This window comes from Fukomys damarensis, unplaced genomic scaffold, assembly GCF_012274545.1.
Source record: "Fukomys damarensis isolate Sample0158 unplaced genomic scaffold, DMR_v1.0_HiC HiC_scaffold_39, whole genome shotgun sequence".
Classification (NCBI taxonomy): Eukaryota; Metazoa; Chordata; class Mammalia; order Rodentia; family Bathyergidae; genus Fukomys; species Fukomys damarensis.
Window position 1 is genome coordinate 50,294,112 of NW_022900951.1, and position 8,647 is coordinate 50,302,758.

General features: G+C 41.8%; 1 protein-coding gene across 8 annotated transcripts in view; it reads left to right on the plus strand.

The window, feature by feature from the left end:
* The window catches only part of Zc3h12b (zinc finger CCCH-type containing 12B), a 402,674-nt gene that overhangs the window by 346,088 nt on the left and 47,939 nt on the right, over positions 1-8,647 (plus strand). Inside the window, exons 1-2 of one of the 8 annotated variants that reach the window (XM_010632200.2) lie at positions 31-162; positions 5,368-5,502. The exons of 6 other annotated variants lie outside the window; for them this stretch is intronic. The gene's annotated coding sequence lies outside the window, so the exon portion shown is untranslated. Of the gene's footprint in view, positions 1-30; positions 163-5,367; positions 5,503-8,647 lie in introns of those variants that run through there. One more of the 8 variants, XM_010632204.2, reaches the window with a different exon arrangement.

Sequence of the window (8,647 nt, forward strand, 5' to 3'; positions counted from 1 at the left end):
TGTGAACAGTCCTTTTTGGTTTTACTGGCTAGCAAGAGATCATCCACATACTGTAGCGGGGTGCAGTTTAGTTTTTCTCCTGGAAAAGCAGCTCAATTGGCAGCTACAGCTTCTCTGAACAAACTGGGAGAATTTTTAAACCCCTACTGGAGTCTCATACAGGTGAGTTGTGTCTTTTGTCCTGTGTTAGGATTCTCCCACTTGAAGGCAAACAATGGTTGGCTTGGGGGAAGAATCATAAGCAGAAAAATGCATATTTGAGGTCTAGGCAAGTAAACAATGCTGCCTCGGGTGAGAGTAGGCTCAGTAAAGTATATGGGTTAGGCACTATTGGGTGTATGGTCACCACAGCAGCCCTGACATCTTGTAGGTCTTGTACTAGCCAGTAACTCCTGTCAGGCTTCCTGACAGGCAGCAGGGGAGTGTTCCAAGGAGATTGACAGAATTTAAGGAATTGGGTATTTTGGAAGTGGTCAATATGTTCTTGAATGCCAAGTCATGCCTCTCGAAGCATGGCATACTGTTTGAATCTTGCAAAAGTAGCTCCTGGCTTGAGTTCTACTATAATTGGGGCCCAATTTTTGGCTAGTCCTATCAGAGATTTTTCAGCCCAGACTTCTGGAAAGGCCTCAAGGAGATCAAGAGGATTTACTTCTTTGTGATCAATGGTATGCAGTCTCCATTTTTCTTCACTTGGGACCACAATTGATAAGACTAGGCTTTTCTGATCACTGAAGGTCAGACCAGCCCTTCAGAAGTGAATATGATTTGAGCTCTGAGTTTGGATAACAAACAGTTCTCATCCCAGTAGAGGAATGGAACAGCCAGGCAAATAGAGGAATTCATGAACTATTTCATGTCCTCCCAGGCAGCAGGCTTGAGGCTGGCAGAAAGAGCAAGCCATTTGAGATCTTGTGGCCCCATGATGGTAACAGTTCTGTGAAGGGCACCACTGGAGTGGTTGCAATAGAATGGTCAGCTCCTGTGTCAATCAGGAAAGTCATTGGTTAGCCCCCAACTGTCTTTTTGACCATGAGCTTCTGGGAGCCAAGACTGAGGGTACCTGGTCTGTCCTAATCTGAGTCTACTCTAGCAAGTCTGATAGGTCTGGCATTGGAAGCTTGGGCTGGTAACGAGGACCGGCACTACCACTGGTCTTTAGTTTGAGCATGCCCCCCTTCTGATTTGGACATTCATTTTTCCAGTGTCCAATTTCTTTGCAGTAGGCATATTGATCTGGATGTAGGGGGAATGGTGCTGGTTTCCCCCCTTGCATGGTAGTAGTCCTGACCTTCTTGTCTGATCTAGCTTTCCTGAATGCTGCAAGGAGCAAGACTTTTTGTTTCATCTTTTTCTCTGCTTTTTGCTAGGGTTCCCAGTCTCTGTTGGCAAAAACTTTCATTGCTACTTCAAGTAGTTCTGTGATATTCTTGCCACAAACGCTTCCATTCTTTGGAGCTTGTGTCAGATGTCAGGAGCAGACTGGGCCACAAATGCAGAGTTTACCACACTCTGATTTTTGGATCTTCTGGATCAAATGGGATGTAGTCACATAACGTTTCACAGAGTTGCTCAAAGTCAATTCTCAGACAATTCCTCAGGCTTATGTTGCACAGAAGCAGTTTTGGACATGTTTGTAGGCTTTTTGGCAGCTACATGAACTCTGTTCATGTAGAGGAGGGCTCCACAGTGCCTGGCGTTGGCTTTTTGTCCCTTTGCCCAAGTGGAAGTTCCATTTTGTTCTGGCCTCAGGATCCATGAGTTTGGCCCATGTTTCTACATCTTGGCTGGTGGGTGGTCATGTCTTTAAGGTATCTCCTGGCCTTGGTGATGATTCTGCATTTCTCCTTTGTGTTGAACAGGGTAGATAGCAGCTGACAGCACTCATCCCAGGTAGGCATATGGGCCCGGAATATGGACTCCATAAGGTCAATGATCACTTGGGGCTTTTCAGAATATGATGAAATGTGCTACTTCCAATTGAGGAGGTTAGTTGTGTTAAATGGTTGATAATAAAGAGTGACTAGTTTGGGTTGTTCAGAGCCATCTTCCAGGGTAGGGGTGGAAACTGGACCTCATGGATCGGTAGCTAAGAGATCTAACATCTGATGAGGAGCATCTCTGGAGAAGCGATCTCATTGCTACACAGGATGGTGGAGGAGTCGAGGGCCTCAGTTGGAAGCAGTAGGTATAGGAGAGAGTTGGCAGGACATGGAACTGGTGTCAACATGGGGGGGCGGATTTTGGAGTGGCTGGAGATGAGGCTGCTGGTCTGACAGGTGGTAACTCAGGAGACAGGGGTCCAAGAGGGTTGGAGGTGGTGGTAAATTAGAAGGTGGTGAGCTCTCTGGCAGAACAGGAGTGAGTAATGAAGGTGCAGATGGTGGCATGAGGACATAAGGTGGTTGCAGAGAGTCCTGCTCAGATGGGCCCTGATGAATTGGCTTTTTTAGGGCTTTAGAGCAGTGACTACAGTTCTGGGCCACAAAAACTTGACTCTGTCCCTTCCTACTAATGCAAAATTGAACCCACTGGGGGAGGGCCTGAGCTTTTCCAGCCAAGAATTGCTGTAGGGGAACTGATCAGGATGCCCAGGCTTTCCTGACACAACTTTCCAGACTGCCTGGACTGTGGGGCACCTAGGGTCCATTCTGCTGGCCATGCAACATTAAGCTTGGGCCACTTTACCTCACAGAAAACCTTCAGTTTTGACAGTTTCATCTTAATTCTATAGTTTCCATGAAAGCCTTTCTTAGAGTTGAGTAGCATGCATTCTAGCATAATTGGCTTACTCTGATTATTTCCCATAATGTGTGGTGTATGTGGTGCCCTTGAATGGTGTTGCAACAAAGAGTGGATGCCTCCTAACGGAGACCATATAGGCATCCACCTGTCTGTGCCCCTCGCGGGTGCACTTTGGCTAAAGTGTGTGGATATCGCCCCCTCCTGGTAAACCTCCTATTATGGGAGGTGAGTCACTGTTGTGCCTTACAGAGTCACCACAGAAACACAGAATCAAGCTAACTTAGTCGAAACCACAGAGCCACAGACCAGTCCTGGAGGACCATGCCCAGTTACACTCATTTACACATTAACTAGTCACTTAGAGGTTAAAATATTCCCTCCCTTTCCACCCACAGAAATGGACAATGAGCATGGCATCAATCACTTCATCCATTCCTGGCCAGTCTCTTTGATGAGATATTTCAGGCTCCTCCTAACATTGACAGGCCATTGATCCTGGCTATCACTGCAGTGCTTCCCAAAGCCATATGAGGTAGCCCTGGAACCCAGGTTAGGGACTCCACACTTGCTTCAGCCTTGTGCAGCCAAACTGGAATCAGGAATTTGATATCCATCTCATTCATACACAGGCACTCACAGATTCAACCAAATAGAGACACTTCTTCCTCCCTTAGGGAGATCCCTGACTGGATTCTCTGGCCAAAAAGTCTGAAAGGTGATCAGTCTCTCCTTCTGTCCAATGGGACAGGCCTGAATGGAGCTGAAATGAGCCTCAGGGCTTTACCTTATCCTGTAACCCTGGAAGGCTTTCAATCCACCTCTTTTCCAGAGTCTATTCAGAATAAGTAAGCACAACCGTCAGTCACCCTCATCCCATGAAATAGATACCACCAAATAGGGTGGAAGTATGCCATCCCATTCCTCGAAGAGGACTCCTGGTGGCCACTCTCTGACTCTGAGCCAATGGCTCAAAAGGCCAGCATGGGGCTGGGGATTTAGCTCAGTGGTTCTGGCACCTGCCTTGCAAGCTCAAGGACCAGAGTTCTATATCTGGTACAATAAAAAAAAAATGGCCATCATGATCAGCTTTCCAAGTCAGGGAATTGAATGTTGTAGAAAATCTGGACTAAGAAAGACAAACCCACTCAAAAGAAATGGAGGAAAGCTGAGGCTTTATTTGACCAGCCATCCCAATGGAGCTAGGTACTCTGCAAAGATCTGGGCCCCAGAATAAAAAATGGGGAAGTTTTATACAATAGTTTAATTTCGGATGGGCTTGGGATGAGCAATAATGTAACTGTCTTGAGGTTTGGGCTTTCTTTAGGAACAGGATATTCATATGGCATAACACAACAGAGAGGACGTAACAAGAGAGACACTGTGAACTTTGAGGCTAACAGGATATATATATTTTGTGGTGGCTTACACTGTGATTACATGAAGTGTCACTCATTGAGAGGGAGTTCAATCCCCGGTACCAAAAAAAATCTAAATAATAGAAGGGAAATATTATAACTCCCAACCTGCTAGATGTCTAGACACACTGAGCTCATGTTCTCTAAAATCAAAGAATGAATCCTGAGAACAATGGAGGTTAAGAGTAGGAAGAATTTAATGAAAGATAGCTTCTGTCTAAGAGACACAAAAGTGAGTCCAGAAAGTGTCTTGCCCACCCACCCTACTTTTGAAGGGTGTTTGAAAGAAAAAACACAAGGTGAGGCAGGTTCAAATTGGGACAAACCTATAGTCCAATGGAAAATCACTAGGTGGATGTAAGGTGGGACAAAACTATGATCAATAAGATTACAAAGTATCGTCACTTGGGTAACATAAATTATATGTGGATCAAATGGGGAAAAAAGTCACATAGCAAGTATACATATGAACAAGAATTTTTTTGGAAAGGAAATGGGCTAGGGAGGTTTTTGGCCCCCGTGATGTTTATTTAGAATATAAATCACTGCTATTCATCCCTAGGGGAAGTATGTGGGTAGAGCAGTTCTTTTTTTAAATGTTGCCTTTCAGTTAATGTGTCTCAATTGTCTTCTGCATTGACTCCCTCGAGGCTTGGCCCTAACTGCCTACAACATATCTAATTAATGTAACTGTGTATAATACTGAGGTTGCAGGAGCCAAGAAGTAACGCTCAATTTGTCACTGGCTAGTGTGGAGCTTTCAGTTATAATGAAAATTAAAACTTTAGAAACAGCATGAATTTACAAGCAAAAGCTTATTGAGAAGTAGGAGAAAATGGAAAAGGACTTCACCTTGAAAAGAACTGAAAGGAGCGTAATTGAGTAAACTGAGGCACGACTGAGACCACCAGGACAGGCAGAGATGAAACAACAAAAGAGATGCTATTTTCAGCCTGGTGCAGGTGGGTCAAAGGCATTAAGACTGCTGACCATGAGGGTTTGAGTGAGGGCAGACTTTATAGGAGAGTACAAGTAGGGGAGAGAGTACTCTGCAGAGGAGTGGAAAATTTTTGTTCTGGGGTAGAGGACGATTTATGGTCTCCTAAGGGTACCTGGACTTGCAGATGTTTCTGCATGGGGCATGGATAGGATTGCTGTTCATCTCAAACCCATTTCTTGTCTTTCCGTTATCTTTTGCACCTCGCAGTGTGTGCCACAGCATTGCCTGGGGAGTTCGTTCTCTTCTGCCTGGGTAGGGGTTTGACAGAGTACAGTTGTGATGAAGACTGGATTCGCATATTTCAAAAAAAGAGGCCAGATATTATGAGGTTGTTGAGATAAGGTAAGGTCTCTTTCATTATTTCAGTTCTGGCTTTGGAGCTTCTAATAAGTATTTATCGCCTAAGGGGACAATCCAGTTCCCATGAGATTATTGTTCCTACTTGGGAGTTGCTTTCTCAGTTTTGCAGAGGTTCTACTGGAACTAAGGTGACTGCACGTTTAGAGCAAAAACAGGACTTCTGGGACTCCATCCCAGGGTTTCTAGCACAAAAGGTGAATGCTGGCAGTTAAATGTCCCTGTGTATCTCTTTCTTGGTGTAAGTTTTGAAGGGGGATGAGATAGTTCTGGTACATTTAGAGCTAATAAACTTTGAACATATTTGTAGATAGACACTCCTTAAATGATTAATGTGCCTTTGTGCAGGGCTCAGCAGGAATTTGTCTCAAAGTTTTAAAGTGATAAGGACGACAGATACAAAATGAAAGCTAAGATGCCAAGCTTTATCCCACTTTTAGCTACCCAAGTAGGCTCAAGTGAAGAGTACATTTTTTTTAATAAAACTGACTTTCAAGTCACTAAATGCCTCGAAACAAAACACAAATCACTCTTTTAATGCATAGTAGGTTAAAAGCCTGAGAGTTTGTTTCTCCACTATCCTTCTAGGCTTGACCCCAACAGTTTTGTTTTATCATCTAGTTTATTCTTGGAGTCACTTTGGTTTTAATAATACACATAGTTTTTGAGGTCGTTAAGATTATTTGGAAGAGTGAGGGGCAGGGGAAAATGTATACTGTACGTTTAATGGGTAATAAATCTTGAGGTAATGCCAAGAGTGTACCTACCCTTTGTCCTTATGGTTATCTCTGACTGTCTCATCTCCTCCCTTCTCAAGCTGACATAGGAAAGAAGGGTGTGATTACTACAGTGGTCATCAGAGTCAAAGTAATAATCAGAAGTCTAACTCCTGCAGATGGGTTGCACTTACTACTTAGTCATGGAGTTCTTAGAAGTGAAATATATAGGAAACTTCTAAATCCTTACTTGAGTGTAGAACCAACAAATTTTTTAAAACGCTCTAAACTGAATCCTAAGAAAGCAGTCATCAGCAAAATTTGAACCAAGGTTACATAACCACAACCCTTAGAATGCAAGAAAGGCAAGATACCCTAGAGGAAGGATCCTGGTATACTATCAAAAATTTATATTCTTCATGTTTCTCACAGCCTTTTCTAAAGAGATCTTTTACCAAGGTGACTGTACACTGAAGAAAAGGAAATAACTAGACTGTTAAAGAGATAATGGGCATTAGTTCTGAAGTGACCTTAAGTCCAAGAGATCTGCTATGTCACTGTGGTCATCAGCCAGAACAGTAGCTTGTAGAGGTCAGATGATTAACGAAGTTTTAGTTTAAATCTATCTCGCACTGGATGTGATGGCACAAACATCAGGGAGGTTGAGACAGGAGGATTGCCATGAGTTTTAGGCCAACCTGCACTACATAGTGAGTTTAAGGCCAGTCTGAACTACGCAGCAAGACCCTTTCTCAAAGTACAAACAAGAAATCCATCTCACAGTGGGCATAAAATATTCCCTGATACATCCTGTGGTTATTTTCCCATAATGCATAATTGAAATAGATATACTTAAACTAATTAATAAAATTAGTTAAGATAGCATCATACTAAATTTGTGTGTGCCTTTATATAAAGGGGAATTTGAACAGGCTCATAGTGAAATTACCATGTGAAGACTAGAATTATGATGCAATAAGTCAAGAAAATATAAGAAGTGCTGTGTTTCAAAATTCAATAAATGGCAAAGCCATAACTAGTGGCCAGAGAACACATTCACTGCACTCTATCAGAGACCATCTCCTGCAGCATATGATGCAACTTCTCCACATGAATTTTGAATGATCTTTCTCTAGACCTTCTTTATATAGAAAGAAGAAAATAGTATGTAACCTATAGTTTCCTGCTGGAATGTTGAACAATAGAAACATTTTTGTGTAAGAAAAGATCGTAAATTAAAGTCCCATTTATTAAAGTGGTTACGCAGTTTTGATGAGTTTGTATAACAGAAGCTGTGGTGCAAGGTGTTTTAGATGTGCTATGGATTTAGTTCCTCCCTAATTGGATAAGTGACAGTGGAAAGGAACAGGAAAATAAGTTCCAGTTCTAATTCTAAGTAAAATGAGGCTTTAAAAACCAAGCATTGTCTCTATTGTGTTTAAAGTCCTAAAAGGATGAATAAGTAATGAAAGTATGACTGTTCATTTCCTGTAAACATTTTAACCTTCAACACTTAATGTACAAGTAGGGGCAAGAATTGAGGTAGTTCAATCATAAAAATCTTTTGGGTTTCCTTTGAAATGAAGTCATAAATTTTAAATAATCTCAGTTGTTCTTAGCTCTGGCTGTAGCAGCTTTTGCTGTAACAGGTGTCACTGAGCATATTTGGAGATTTTTAAAAAAGGAAAAGTGAGAATATCAATTTTGTTTAAAGGGTAGTGTAAAACAAGGGAGGCTAATAAGAGATTTTCCTAGAGGGAAAATCCTATTTTTAAAAACCACAGAAAATATGTTGTTGCTTAGATTTAGTTCTTTGATAAATGTTACTACCTATAAACTATCCACGAGTGCTCAGATGGATGTAGTTGGTTGAAGGAGCAAGGAAGAAAATCTTTTTTTATTGATTATCGGTACATTTTAGGTATACAGTACAGCTACATTCATTATTGGGATCTTATATCTTTACATGACTTATCTTGGTTCTTATTTTTTCCCATTCCCAGCCCTCTTCATCCCCTCCACCCTTCCCTATTTACAAAGGCATTGTTTCCACGTTTTTTATTTTCTCATATTTTTTCTTTTCCCTTCTTCCCTTTCCCCTATTCCTCCCACTTCCCTTACTCTTTCAGAACTTTTCTTCCTATTACACAACATCAATTATACATTTTGATCCTTATTTTCACTTTTAGTTTTTCACACCAGAGAAACTATTCTGTATTTACACATGTGTGTCTTATTAATTTCGCTTCAGAGTACAGCCTCAATGTGCATCCACTTAGCTACAAATATCTCTAGTTTCTCATTCTTTGTGGCTGAGCTTTACTCCATTTTATTAAAAAAAAATCTTTATCCAGTCTCCAGTTGATGGGCAATTGGGCTGTTTCCAAGTTGTAGCTACTGAGGAGAAATCTCAA